At 46.9% G+C, this 15,052-nt stretch overlaps 1 long non-coding RNA gene across 1 annotated transcript; it reads left to right on the top strand.

The window, feature by feature from the left end:
• The first annotated feature begins 4,185 nt into the window (after positions 1-4,185).
• LOC121816283 (uncharacterized) lies at positions 4,186-8,668 on the top strand. The gene is made up of 3 exons (XR_006055796.2): positions 4,186-4,438; positions 6,718-6,801; positions 7,208-8,668. It is a non-coding gene; the product is annotated as an uncharacterized LOC121816283 (long non-coding RNA).
• The last annotated feature ends 6,384 nt before the right edge of the window (positions 8,669-15,052 follow it).

The following is a 15,052-nucleotide window of genomic DNA, read 5'->3' as shown; positions in this document are numbered from 1 at the left end:
GCTGCTGCCAGAAGGTCAGGCCGAGAAAGGGGATGTCACCTGATGCACCGAGTCAAATGGGACCGGGGATGGAGCCTCGAGCCCCCTCGTCACGGCTGGAGGTGTGGCGGAGCAGCACTCGTGGGGTCATAAGGGAATGACTCTGTCACCAGACAGACTAGGATTTGAACTCTGACCTTGCCCCTTGCTAGCTGGGGAGTTTGGCTGCTACTGCTGCATAACGAACACCCCCAGACTTAGTGGCAGAAGACAGTCTTTTTATTCTTTTGCATTTATATCTCTTGGATCCTGTGGGTCAGGAATTCAGACAAGACACAGAGAGATGTATTTCTCCATTCTGTGATGTTGGCAGTCTCAGCTGGGATGACTTGAAGACGGGGGGTGGGGGTGACTTGGTGCCTAGAGGGCACAGGTATCACGGGAAGAGTCCTCACTCATATGGTTGGTGGCTGGTTCCTCTGCAGGGCTGGCGGGAGAACACCCTGTGCGTTGACTTCTCCAAGCAGTCTCTTCACGTGGGCTGGTTGGGCTTCCATTTAACATGGCGGTGGGGCTCCCAGAGCAAGCATTCCAGGAGATCACGCTGGAAGTGCAGGGTGTGTTAATGATCTGGGCTAAGCTGTCGCCTAGGATCATCTGTGTTGTGTCAGTTGATGCAGTCGTAAAGGTCATCCAAGATCCAAGGGGAAGGGACAGGAGAGGTTGGCGAGACCTCCCTACTCAATGGGAGGGGAGTCAAAGTCACTCTGTAAGAAGAGCCTCAGGAGGATATCCAGAACCTGGAACCTCACACGTGGGTGGTCAGAGTTTAGCATGAGGCAGACATTTTGGAAAACAGTTTGGAAAAGCACTTCCTCAAAAGGTTAAGCATGGAGTTTCACCAGTCATTCTTCTCCTACATAAAATCTATACTCAAGAGAAGTGGAGACATACATCACACAAAAAGAGAAGTCTGTCAGCAGATGAATGGATAAACGAAGTGTGCCATATCCATTCAGTGGAGTATTATTCAACCCTGAAAAGGGACGCGGTGCTGATACAGGCTACATCCTGGGGAAACCACACAGGCATGCCAAGTGGAAGAAGCCAGGCACCAAACCCCACAGACTGTACGATTCCATTTATACGAAACATCCAGAAGAGGCACGTTCACAGAGACAAAGTGGGTTACTGATAGCCAGAGTCTGGGGCGGGGTGAATGGGGAGTGTCTGCTAACGGACAGGGTTTCTTCCGGGGGCAAGGAAGATGTTCTAAATAGTAGTGATTTTTGTACAATTCTCTGAATATACCAAAATCCACTGGTTTGTACACTTTAAGAGGATCGATTCTGTGGTGTATGAAGTATATCTCAGTAAAGCTGTTTCTCAAAGAAAAAGCAAGGAAAATCATGAGGATGGGAGACATGGCTGTGAACCTCTGTAGACAATACACTGGGTGAACAGGAGCTCATATTCCAATCATCTGTAAAATGGGGCTATTTGATGATCAAATGGGCTCCTAAGATCTTTGGGGGATTAAAGATACAGGCTGCATTGTGCAAGGACAATGCGGCTGGATCAGGGTGAGTGAGGAAAGTTTCTCATACGTGCCCAGAAGAGCCTGGACATACAGTAATTATGACCTGAACCCAGGCTCTTCCCCCACCTCTGTGCCAGCACCCTGATCTGGCCCTCACCTTGTGCCTGGACTACGGCAGTGGGTCTTCACTGCGTCCACGCCTGGGCTCCACCCCACCCTCCTCCCACGCACGCGTGTACACAGTCCCCTCATGCAGCCAGAGGGGCATCTATCAAAGTCTAAGTCCAACCATGTCCCTCTTCTGCCCAGAACCTTTCATGGCTCCCACCTCAGGCAGAGGAAAAGCCGCAGATCCCGTAAAGCCCTCCAAGGTCTGTACCCTGACGCCTCCCTGACCTCACCCCTCCCTCTGGCCCCCTCACCCTCCAGAGGCGCCGGCCTCCTCACCGCTCCTCAGGCGCCCAAGGAATGGTCCTGCCTCGGGGCCTTGGCACTCACTGGTCTTTCCGGCTGGAGCACCCTTTCCACGGATACCTTCGAGGTCCGTTCCCTGCTTCAGGTGCTTCCTCAAATACCACCTTCTCAGCGGGGCCTGCCTCAGCCTCAGCCTCGCAGTCCGTATCCACTTTGGCTGCATTATTTTCCCTGGCATTTCGTGTGTTTTTAACTCCCTTTTCTGCTCATCATCTGTGTTCCCCGCTGGAACAGAAGTTCTGCGAAGTGGGGGACGTTCTTCTGTTTCGTTCACAGCTATAATCCCAGGGCCTGGTGCCTGGTGAGCGCTCAGTAAACACTGCTCGCGTGAATAAAGTGAAAACAAGCAGCGAGTGAGGCAGTGCCGACGCAGGGTGGCAGGGAGCGGTGGAGACTGGCACACCGGCAACCCCGGTCGCATCCGCAAGGTGCAGCCAACACTCGGCTCTGTACAGCCCAACGTTTCCACGTGCAGATATGGACTCAGTGTGGCCAAGCGCCGAGTGTTTCGAGGGAAGCCAGAAACTTCTGTATTTATGTGAAATGTCTTGATTTGAAACCATTGAATGGCTGCTGATCAAAAATCAGGTGTGTGCATGCAAGAGTGCTTACTCGCTTGGTCACGTCGAACTCTTTGTGACCCCTCGGACTATAGCCCGCCAGGCTCCTCTGTCCGTGGGATTTTTCAGGCAAGAATACTGGAGTGGATTGCCGTTTCTTCCTCCAGGGGATCTTCCTGACTCAGAGACTGAACTCACATCTCCTGAGGCTCCTGCCTTGCAGGTGGATTCTTTACCGCTGAGCCATCCGGGACCACCCCTCTCTAGGTGGGAAGCTGCCATGTGTGACCTCTGACTTAAGTCACAAATGCATCCAAAGGGGTTTCGCAGAACCCCAGATTTCTGGGAAAGCTGACAGGACTTCTGAGAGCGGCAGCTGAAGAAGTAAACTTGGCCTTTGAGTGTTTCTGTGAAACGAATGGCATTTTCTTATTTAGGTTCTTGAAACAATTTTATTTTAGGGTGAGTTCCTTTCCCTTCTCATAACTCTCAATTCCGCCCTCACATTTATGCTGTGCCCGGGCATCTTTCCGCCACGCTGGAGCAAAGATCAAAAGTAAATATTGGCAGAACATTGGTTTTGCTGTGACCCAGATAAGGAACAGCCTAAAACGGAAATAGCGAGATTTTACTGTTCCTCCCACAACTTCCCTCCTCACCGGATTCCCTCAATATTTACTTATTAATTTCACTTCATACAAAGTCTTGGTGTTAATTTTGTTGCCAACAGGGTGGAGCCTGAACAACTCCAGGAGCTCCAGGCTATAAATAACCCCACGCACAGCGCCCCCTGGAGTTGTGGCATGGCTGCGCACACGTTTATTCCTATCATTGTCTCATTCTTATTGACGGGGCAGAGGAATCCTTTTTGCTTCAGCCAATGTCTCCTGCTTTGTGAAAGTAACATGAGCACACGGAGAAAAATTCACACAGGGTACGAGGTTTGTGGGGCAAACTGTCTTCCTTCTGCCTTCGCCTGATCTTTCCCAGCTCCTGTCTCCAGAAGCTCCAACTGTTGCCCGTTTCTTGTGTGTGCTTTTAACTGTGCATACGAATCTCTCTCACTCTCTCCCTCTTTCCAGCTATATAGCATATCACACACATACACATCCATCCATATATGTAATGTAGTGTTTCTTCCTCCGTTTCCCATGTTTGCCTAACATTTCTCTTTGTACCAGTGGTTTATACAAGGCATCGGCCAATGACAGTTTTCTCAGGACAGATCTATTCTGCTGCCTGTTTTTGTACAGCCTGCAAGCTAAGAGTGGTTTTTACATTCTCTTACATTTTTAAATGGTTGAAAACAAATCAAAAGAAAGATAATACTTTATGGCCCATGAAAACGATACGAAATTCAAAGCATCCACGAGTAAGGTTGTACTGGGACACTGTCCTGTCTGTGTGTCTGCGTGCCCTTGTGGCTGCTTTCACGCTCAGACGGCGTCCTCGAGGACTTGCAGCAAGGGCTGTGCAGCCCTCAGAGCCCCGAGTGCTTACTACGTGGCCCTCTACAGAGACTGTGTGCTCACCCGCTTCGTGTTGCACCCGTTTTTTTTTTTTTTCACGTGACCAGAGCTCCTGGACGCCTTCTGCTCTCAGCACATGCAGAGGGTTCCTGACTCTGTTTAACTTACGGCTTTTTGATTTTACGATAGTGTAAAAGTGATATGCGTTCAGTCGAAACGGTAATTCTGATTTTGAGTTTTGATCTTTTTCCAGGCGCACGATATGCGATCCAGTCCTCTCTCGTGATGCCGGGCAGCACAGTGAGCCATAGCTCCCAGTCGGCCCCGTGGTCACTAGAGTGAACAGCTGATACACTGACAGCCGTTCTGGATCCAGACATCCATCCTGTTCTTCCCCGTCAGCGCGGTATCAATAGGTGACATGCGACATTCAACATTCTGTTGTTAAATAGGCTTTGTGTTAATTGAGTTTGCCCAACTCTAGGCTAATGTAAGTGATCTGAGCACGCTTAAGGTAGACAAGGTTAAGCTGTGATAATAGGTTAGGTGCATTAAATGTATTTTCTTCTGTTTCTTTTTTCCAAGGCTGACTGCATAGCTTATGGGATCTGACCAGGGACTGGATCCTAGCCACTGGAGGGAATTTCCTTCAGTGCATTTTTAACTTAAATGTTTTCAGCTTACGATGCATTCACTGGGACATAAACTTATTGTAAGTCGGGGACGCTCTGCGTTGATCGACCTCATTCCTTTTAACAAAGGCTCTAGCATCTCTCATGGCATCGCTGGGCCATCATTGACCCAGTGCTTAGGACAGACCCCTGAAATTCTTGTCTAAATGAAAAAAGTCCATGTCTCGGGACAGTTTGAAAATTCCTGACAAGTACAAGAAATCCCAAGTTGTCTCTCTGTTTATAATTTATATCTTGTTCTTTGAGAAATGGGATTTGCGGCAGCTTACAACGGGAGGGGCAGACCCAGTAAAACTGTAAAACTCCTAAAACAGAGGTGAAATACCAGGAAAGGACTGAAGTCGAGAGGCCTGCTCCTCCTGGCTTAGGGAGCCTGGATTATATTTGAGCTCGAAGCTTTATTTGAATCATATTTGCAGATGATGCAGAAATCTTTGTGGATGTTTATTTTCCTCAAGAAGGAGGTCGAAGGCAGAAGGCCTCTGAGAAGCTGGAAAAAATGCCAGTCAGAGTAACAGAAAACAGTGTTTCCTACCCTCACAATTGCCAAATCTTGAAGTAAACGAATTTTTATTAACAATATTTTTCTTTAAGTTACATAATTTTGTAAAAACCTTAAATATGATTGTTTCATCTGGAGGAAAAATACCCGTGAATTCGTGGTTCTGATGAGTTAGTAATATGCGTGCTTTTTCAAATGCATATAAATCCGCAACAAATACTAAAATTTTTTTGAAAGCACAACTTTATCCACGTACCACCTACAATAATCTTGAAAACCAACAGTGGTGCTTGTGCTAAACATTTAAAAATGCTGGGGTGTCAGACACTGGTGGTTACCATGCCAATTGCCATTTCTCCCTTCCTTTCTGCTGACGGGACCCTGTCTTTGTTCTGCTGGTCATGTACCCAGGCCTGGGAAGTAAACCACATTTGATTTAAACCAATTATCACCATCCTATTCTCCTGGACCTGTGATCGGTCTAGAGGTAGTCATTTGACCCAGTTCTGGCCAAAGGGAAACTCTGCTGGGGGCTTCTGGGAAAGGATTTCCTCTCTGATAAGAAAGAGGCATATGAGGCGAGATCTGTTTGCCTCTTTTCTTCCTTTCCTGATTTGGATGTATTTGTGTGAAGAGGTGATGAGTGAGCTGTGGCAACCATCTTGTGACATTAGGTGAACAGCCTAAGGACGAGTTGCTGACTTGCAGGTGAGGGCAAGGAGCATTGGTCCTTTATGATCTCCCTGAGATTCCAAATACTCCCTAGGGTCTCCAGTCTCCAGAAGTCTTTCAGAAAACAATAAGTGCTGTTATTACCTAAATTGCTATTGTGGAGCCTCTGAAAACTATCTTAAAGGATCCAATTGGCTTTGTCCTTTAGAGCTGGACTCCAACAGCCAACAGATTCAGGGCCATATTCCAGCTCTACCAAGTACTCTGCTATCCTGGCAAGTGGCTTAACTTTTCTAAGCCTTAGTTTTTCTGATCATAAAATATTTATCTTTTGCAGTGACTTTTGAGAAAAAAAATTAAAATTCGCTTAAAGCACTGGGAATATGAAAGTACTGTTGGTATTAGAATCAGTATTATTTCTTTAGTATTCATATTCTCCTCTAAGAAGGTGGGGCAGAGACAGGAGGTTCACAGCACCTAACTAAAGACCACCAGCCTAGCACAAGCAGAGAAGAAGTTGATCTGAGTGTCAGAACTGACCGCAAGCTGCAGATGAGTCAGTTCTTCATGGGACAAGCTTAGTGGAAGCCTTGGGGTCTAGACTACCAGGGTGATAGGCAGATTCCTGGCTGTGAACTTTCTGGTTCAGGATTTGTGACTCACACTTTCCAGGAGCACAGATTCTACGTTTGGTCATCTCATCTTTTTAAAGGATGTGGGAAGCTGTCCTGGGTCCAACGGCTTGGAGGCAGTGGCCTGGGGGCTATTTACGTAAGAGACTGGAAAGATTCAGGGGCAAGGTCGTCACTGCCTTATGTTTGGTTTACAGAGCAGCTGTTGGCCGTGTCTATAGCAGGCTGAATGAAAGGAAATGGACCGGGAGGTATAGCATGAGCTGAAGGAACATTAGATGGTGAGTCAGTAAACTCGTGACTCCAGCGTGTGACCCAAGGAAGTTTCTCCTCAGTTCCAGACCTCAGTATCTCCCTGTGTATCGTGGGGCTCCAGAGCAACCTAAGATCTTATGACAGATAGAAATGCACTTGGCAGCAAGGAGGTGGGAATGCAAGGGTTTATTTTTCCCCATAATAAGAAGTTCAGAGGGAGATCGTTGTTTGTCTTGACTTAGTGGCTCAAGAGAATTGGGGCTCTTGCTGGCATCCCTGCAGTTCTCTTGGCTTCCCCATCATGGTTTCAGGAGAGATGCTCAGTCCTTCTAACGATAAGAAGAGAGGCAGTGCTGTCCACTCTGTCCCCTTTGCCCCAAAGTGAAAGATTTCCCTGCATGCCAGCAACTCCCCTTACATTTCTTTTGACAGATCTGGTCACGTGATGGATCACATGCCTGAGCCAGCTGCCAAGGATGCTGGGAAAGTGAGGGCCTGGTCACTGTTGTGAAGGTGAAAAGAAGAGAATGCACATGGGTTTGCTGAGCACAGGGTCTCAGGGCTGCAAACCCCTGATCCTGGCCCCGAAAGTCTCAGGCGTCCAGAGACACTGTTATCCTCCTACGGCCCTTCCAGCGACAGTGGAAGCTGAGAGAACACGACCTGGATTCGAAACCTCCCTCCGACACTGGCTCTTTGTGGGACCGTGGGAAAGTCCCTGCATGTCTGAGACTTCACGTCTCCAACAGGATGGAATATGAGATCCGGCTCCTCCCCAGGGCTTCAGGGCCCTCTGCAGTCACACCGCACCCCATTCACCAAAGGGCTCCGCCTTTGGACCCAAACTGGGTTTACAGCTCTGCAGCTGCCATTTTGAAATCCTTACTGATTTCAGAACAAGTGCCTGCGTTTTCATTTTACATCTGGTCCTGATAATCTCATAGCAGGTTCTGTACGGTTTGTCAGACCCTGTGTGAATTACCCATTTACCCACTGGTATATAGTCCAGGTCTTTGGGTTGACAATGACAGAAACAAACCCAGCTCAAAAGAGTTTAAGAAGAAAGTGAGTGAGTGTGTGTGTGTGAGAATGTATAGGTTTATGCAAATGGGACTTCCCTCGTGACTCAGACGATACAAGGTCTGCCTACAATGCTGGAGATCTGGGTTTGATCCATGGGTCAGGAAGATTCTCTGGAGAAGGAAATGGCAACCCACTCCAGTACTCTTGCCTGGTAAGTCCCATGGACAGAGAAGCCTGGTAGGCTACAGTCCATAGGGTAGCAAAGAGTCGGACACGACTGAGCGACTTCATTTTCACTTTATGCAAATTAAAATTCTTGAGATGGGTTCAGCTTCAAGAGTGGCTGGATGCAGATGCGTGCCTGCTCTTTAGGAGCCATGCCCCTTCCAGCTCTCAGCTCTCTTTCCTTCTGTGTCAGTTATGCTCACCCTGTAGCCCCAGGAACGCAGGCTGCCACTCTGCCAGGTCAGCATGCCAAGTGGATAAAAGCTGACTTTCCTACATTTTCCCAGCATCAGTCTGGGGTTGACTCGAGTTGGCCTGGCTTGGGTCCCATTCCCATCCCAGAACCAGTCCTTAGGAATGGGGTGGAATATGCTCATTGCCCAGGCCTAATACACCTGTTGCTCTTGTTGGGGAGACAGCCCATTTCCCTTGAGCCACGTGGACTGACAATGGGGAAGGAGTGGTTCCCAGAAGAGGGGAGGGGGATGGACAGTGGTCGGGTACAAACAACAGTTGGCTATTGAACGCCCTCCCCCACCCCCAACGATCCCGGTTCCAAGGCCTCTTTTGTATGTGCTTAGTACTCCATAAACGTTTGTTAAATGAATAAGTGATTATACGAAGTAAACTACTAGAAGAAAAATCCATCTGATTTATCAGGATTCAAGTGCTCTTAGAGATCATTTCTGATTTTCCACGTCCGGCCCATTTTTGCTCTATTCTCCCGGACTGGCATCATTTCAATCTTCAGAACCCTGATTCTGCCTGCTGCAGCGCACAGCAAGGCTGCCTCACAGGGCAGAGTCCCCTGTGGGCCCCCGCCCACCACAGGCCCAGGCAGATGAAGGCTGAATCAAGAGTGGCTCACTCTGCCCTGTGGAAAATGCCCAGGAGGCTTTAGCCCAGCGCAGCGGCTGATAAAGGCAGATATCACTAGGCATTTTTCCTGCCCTTACTGGCTGGCTTCGGCAGGGCACACTCTCATCCAGTTCTCTTTCGCGTTGAGAACTTCCAAAGAATCCTCTCTGTGCCTGAACCACACGCAGGGCCTGGGCAGGTGATGCTGGAGCAGACAGACTTGGAGCCTAGCACACTCAGGGACACACGCTCCACCTAAGGGGGTCTCGAGGACTCAGCTGCCTCCCACTGTGGCTCCATGAAAAATGTGTGAGTGGTGTAGCCAGACCTTATTTTTCAGTAGACTGTTTTAGAGGCTCACAGCAAAATCGAGCAGAAAGTACAGAGAGTTCCCGTATCTCCCTGCTCCCACCCTGTCCCACTCTCAGCCTCACCACCTACCAACAACCCCCACCCGCCCCCTGCCAGAGTGGTGCGCCTGCTGCAATCAATGAGCCTAGCGGACACATCATTAGGGACCCAGTCCGAGTCTGTATTCACATCAGGGCTCAGCCTCGGTGCTGTGCCTTCTATGGGTTTGGACAAATGTGTCCTGGCACGTGTCTCTACTGTCAAAGAACAGTACAGAATCCTTTTACTGCCCTACAAATCTTCTCTGCTTCGCTCAGTCATCTCTCCCTCCCTACTAAGCCCCAGCAATTCCTGATCTTTTTAAAGTCTCCATAAGGTTGGTCTTTTCTAGACCTTTTGATTATCTTATTGCATTTTCTTGCAATACCCAAGGTTTTGGCTGGACTGCCAGCGTCCACTCTGAATGGTAGATGCCCAGGTCAGCCTGGTTAAATATTTTGCATATTATTCCTGGAAATATCCCTTTCTTTAAATGCTGATGATAAATTCTAATTTTATGAAAATATCATGCAGGCCAAATCAAATAGGCTGCAGGCTGCATTGGGCTCGTGGGCCACTAGTCTGAGAACTCAGATATGGGGATGAAGAAGGGCGAAGTTGGAGTTCAAAAGCCCTAGTCTGCTCAGCCGCTTCCGAGCTGTGTGACCTTGGAATCACCTTGGTCTCAGCCCGTCTGTAAAGTGATGGCCTTGAGAATGTGATGAAGAATAGGAAGAGACACAGTCGGTGCCCATCTCTGAGGCTGGATGTTCTGGCATTTTCACAGGCTCGCATGGACTGCAGAGGGTACAAGCCAAGACGCAGATGTACCGCTTTTATAAAATCTGAAGACGGTAAAAACATCAAAAATTCCCAGACACATACAGGCGTTGAGGGTAGGGGGATGTAAGAGAACAGTGAAGGGAGGCTTGTTGCCTGCTTGGCTGGTCAAAGGGAAAATTTCTCTGCCTCCCAGAAACTCTCCATTACAACAACCATCTTGATGAGGGCAAAGTTGATCCAGGGTTAGGAGCCAGGCTGCCTGGGGTCTGCTCCTGGTCTTGCCATGTACTAGCTGTGTGCCCTTGAGAAAGTAGCTTCTCCTCTCTGTGCACTAGAGCGCCAGAGGTGCTGTTCTTCCCATGCTCTGTGCGGTTGGTGCCCCTTGAGCTGGGCAGCACACGGCTGTCTCCAGTGACCCTGAAGTTCTTGTCTGGAAGATCAGGGTCAGATGAATTAACTCACGGAATGTGCAGGAAGTGGTGGGTGCTCAGCACCAAGTAATGGCTCCCTGAGCATCCAGCGAGAGAGGTGTCCTTATCTCTGCTCTGGGCCACACGCTCCACCTGCAACTAGCGTGGCTCTACTGTAATCACCCCATTTTAAAGATGAGAAAACTGAGGCTCAGAAAACAGTCTCAGAGGAGGTGAGCAACTCTCTCAGGGTCACCCAGCTAGAAAGTGGCAGGGAACAATGACAGCAGGAAGCAGCAGGAATGGAGCAAGACTGGAAACAGCGAATTGGGACTCAGCACCCCCTGTCTCAGGCTGGGCCCTTTGCTTTAAGCACATCATCTCAGTGCAGCCCCAACACCTCTGCCCTCCCCCGCCTCCCTGGGCTCCACACCTTAAGAGGGTGTACTTTCCACTGCCCCTAACCTCCACTTCAGAGGAGAGAAGGGCCCCAGTCCAGACAAGGCTGCCAGAGCTGAGTCTAGTTCTCAGGGTTCATGGATGGGTTCCCAGTGGGGTGCTCTGGCCCCGTGACCAGAGCCTCACCTCTTCTCCCCCTTTAATCCTCAGATTTCAAAGCACTTTACATGCAAACTCTAATTAGAGAAGACACCTTCCTGTACTCCTAATAAACTCTCTTGTGGGGCCCCAGGGCATCAGGGCTGCAAACACTACTAATTCTAGGATATACTCACAGGATGTGGCCAGAACAGACTTGACTCAGACTGCTTGATTCAAGGTAGCCCCCCTCTTCTCTCTCTCTCTCCTGTACCTGCTGTTTTCGATGTCGCACTGATCAGTTGCTTTAAATTGTGTATTTGTTTAATAGCATATTGACTCAATACCAGCAGCTACATTCATAGAGCGGCCACTACAGGCTGGTCTTGCATTTTGCTCTTACAGTCATCTCTCAGCAGCCACGGGCTTCCCAGCTGGTGGTAAAGAACCCACCTGTCAATGCAGGAGACATAAGAGACGCAGGTTCGATCCCTGGGTCAGGAAGACCCCTTGGAGAGGGCATGGCCATCCACTCCAGTCTTCTTTCCTGGAGAATCCCATGGACAGAGGAGCCTGGCGGGCTATGGTCCCTGATGCCACGAAGAGTCAGACACGACTGAAGCAACTGAGTACGCACACGCGCACACACGCTCAGTATCCACAAGGCATTGTTTCCAAGACCCCTACAGATAAGGAAATCTACGGATGCTCACGTCCTCTGTGGAAAATGTCAGGGTATTTGCATATAGCCCACTTTACGTCATCTCTAGAGTTCTTTAAATACCTAATACAATGTAAATGTTATGTTAATCATTGCTGGCATATGGCAAAGTCAAGTTTTGCTTTTTGAAACTTTCTGAAATTGTTTTTTCCAGATAGTTTCGATCCTCAGTGGGTTGAATCCACAGATGCGGAACCCTCCGTGTAAAGGACCGACTGTGTCAACCTCCTGGGGCACAGAGAGGTTAGGTAACTTCTCCGAGGTCTCACAGCTAGTGAGGAAGCTGTATGTAGTTGCTTATTTATTTATCTGGGTGTCTTGTGTTTTTCTCCCAACTCATCCATCCATCCATCCATCCATCCGGTCATCTATCCATTCATTTTTCAAACACATTTCTTTAACGAAAACTATATGTCTGGCTGGGCTTTAGGCCCTGGGGACACGGAAGTGATTATGTTCACTGCTGCGTCCCCAGTGCAAAGACCTGTGGATCTAAACACATATTATCTGGCTCCTTATAGAAAAGGTTTGTTGGCCCCTCATTCAGCTGACTTTTCCATATCTTTTAAGAATGAATTGAAATGCCTCCTCCTCCAGGAAGCATTCTGTGATCTCCCAGGCTGGTTTAAGGGTCTTTACTATGTGTTCCAGTAGTCCTATCTTCCCTCTAAAACAGGGTTACTCAATGTTCCTCCTGCTCTAGGAGCCTTTTTAGACACTTTTTTTCCTAGTTGCCCATCCTCCGTGAAGTTTTAATACACAGATAATCTGTATATCTGTTTTAATAGACAGATAATCTATGTGTCTTTGAAGGGCCATAAACCATGGTAATCGCTAAGTACTTTTTGCCTCTGTTGAGACTACATGTGAACATAACTCTTAGTGCTCTGTATGCATTCAGTTGAACAGACTCTATTGAGCAGCTACTATGTACCAAGCCCTGCTCTAGGCACAGAGGGCGACGAAAGCAAAAATAAACACACGGAACTACATCAAACTAAAAAAAAAACTTTTGCAGAGCAAAGGAAACCATCAACAAAATGAAAAGACAGCCTACTGAATGCGAGAAGACATTTGCAAATGGTATACCTGATAAGGGGTTAAGATCACAAATATGCAAAGAACTCATACAACTCAACATCAAAAGAGCAAACCAATTAAAAATGGGCAGAGGATCTGAATAGACAGTTTTCCAAAGAGGGCGTACAGATGGCCAGCAGACACAGGAAGATACTGAACATCACTAATCATCGGGGAAAGGCAAATGGAAACTACAGTGAGATTTCACCTCACATCTGTCAGAGTGCCTATCGTCAAAAAGACAATGTGGCGCAAGAACTGGTGAGGATGTTGAGAAAAGGTCAGCGCAGTGCAGAATTGGCACAGCTGCTATGGAAAACAGTATGGAGGGTCCCCAAAACGTCACAGACAGAACGACCATATGATCTAGCAATTCCACTTCTGCGTACTTTTCTGAAGAAGACAAAAGCACTTATTTGAGAAGATATATGCCCCTTAACAGGGCTTCCTGGTTAACTCACACAGTAAAGAATCTGCCTGCAATGCGGGACACCTGGGTTCAGTCCCTGGGTCTGGAAGATCTCCTGGAGGAAGGCATGGCAACCCACTCCAATATTCTTGCCTGAAGGATTCCGTGGACAGAGGCGTCTGGCGGGCTAGTCCATGGGGTCACGAAGAATTGGACATGACTGAACCGACACACACAGCTGTACACATGTCTCTTGTTATTGCAGCAATGTTCACAACAGCCAATGTATGGAAGCAACTTATGTGTCCATCAGTGGGTGAAGAACAGGTGGTATATATATGTATATATATAACACACACACGTATATATATATTAACCCCTTGCAAATATATCTTTGCAAATATCTTATCAGATATATTGTTTGTGTTTCCCCGATGATTAGTGATGTTCAGTATCTTCAGATACTTCATTCAGAATCTGCCGGCCATCTGTATGTCTTCTTTGGAAAATTGTCTATTCAGATCCTCTGCCCATTTTTTTAATTGGTTTGCTCTTTTGATGTTGAGTTGTATGAATTCTTTGCATATTTGTGATCTTAACCCCTTATCAGATATATCGTTTGCATACACACACACACATACTCAATGGAATATTACTCAGTGATAAAAATGAAATTTTGCCATTTGTGACAACATGGATGAACCTAGAAGGTGAAATAAGTCAGAGAATGGCAAACACCACTCAACATCACTGATACATGAAATCTAAAAATCTAGGCAAATGAGCAAACTTGATGAGACAGAAATAGTCTCAGATACAGGCACCACACCGGTGGCTGCAAGGGGGAAGTGTGGGGCAGTGAGTGGAGTGAGTGAGGGAGACTGAGGTGCCGATGTCCAGGTTCTATGAAATACGCCATTAGGGGGTGTGATGCACGGTACGGGGAATGTAGGCCACAATATTGCAATGACTTGGCACGGTGACAGATGGCAACTAGACTTACCATGGTGGCCACTTGGCGACATATAAAAATTTTGGATCACTATGTGATACACTTAAAACTAGTGTAATATCTTAAGTCCACTATACTTCAATAACCTTTTTAAAAAAATGATAGGCAAACCTGAAAGACACGAATTCCAAAAAGAAGCTATATAGACCCGCACGTCCACTGCATTTTTATCTCCAATAGCCAAGCCATGGAAATAACGTGAGTGTCCATCAAGAGATGAACAAAAAAGAAAATGTTGAGTGTGATATATACAGATAATATTGGATACATAATAATTGTGTAGTACATACAATATAATATATAAATGATATGATTACATACAATTATATTATATATTGCTATATTATTATTGTTATTATAGAAAATATTGTAACTGTATAATGTGATATATTAATGTATTTTATATACTATATAAAATCATATAAATATATAATTATATATAATATTAAAACATTGTGTTATATATAATAGTATATATATAATTTCCTTTTATTCAGCCATAAAAAAGAATGAAATCTCATTTGTGACAACATGGATGGAAACTGAGGGCATTATGCTAAGTGAAATGTCAGACAGAGAAAGACAAACATCATATGATCTCGCTTATATATGGAATCTAAAACAAAAACAACTTAGCTCATAGGTACAAAGAACAGATTGGTGGTTGTCAGAGGTGTGGGAAGCGGGGGCTAAATAGGCAAAGAGGATCCAAAGGTACACATTTCCAGTTAAAACACAGACACGTCATCAGGCTGTGCCATACAGCCCGGCAGCTGTAATTGATAATACTGTACTGCATATCTGAAAGTTGCTGACTGAGCAGAACTTA

This window comes from Ovis aries, chromosome 13, assembly GCF_016772045.2.
Source record: "Ovis aries strain OAR_USU_Benz2616 breed Rambouillet chromosome 13, ARS-UI_Ramb_v3.0, whole genome shotgun sequence".
NCBI lineage: Eukaryota > Metazoa > Chordata > Mammalia > Artiodactyla > Bovidae > Ovis > Ovis aries.
This window is presented reverse-complemented; position numbering and strand designations above follow the sequence as displayed.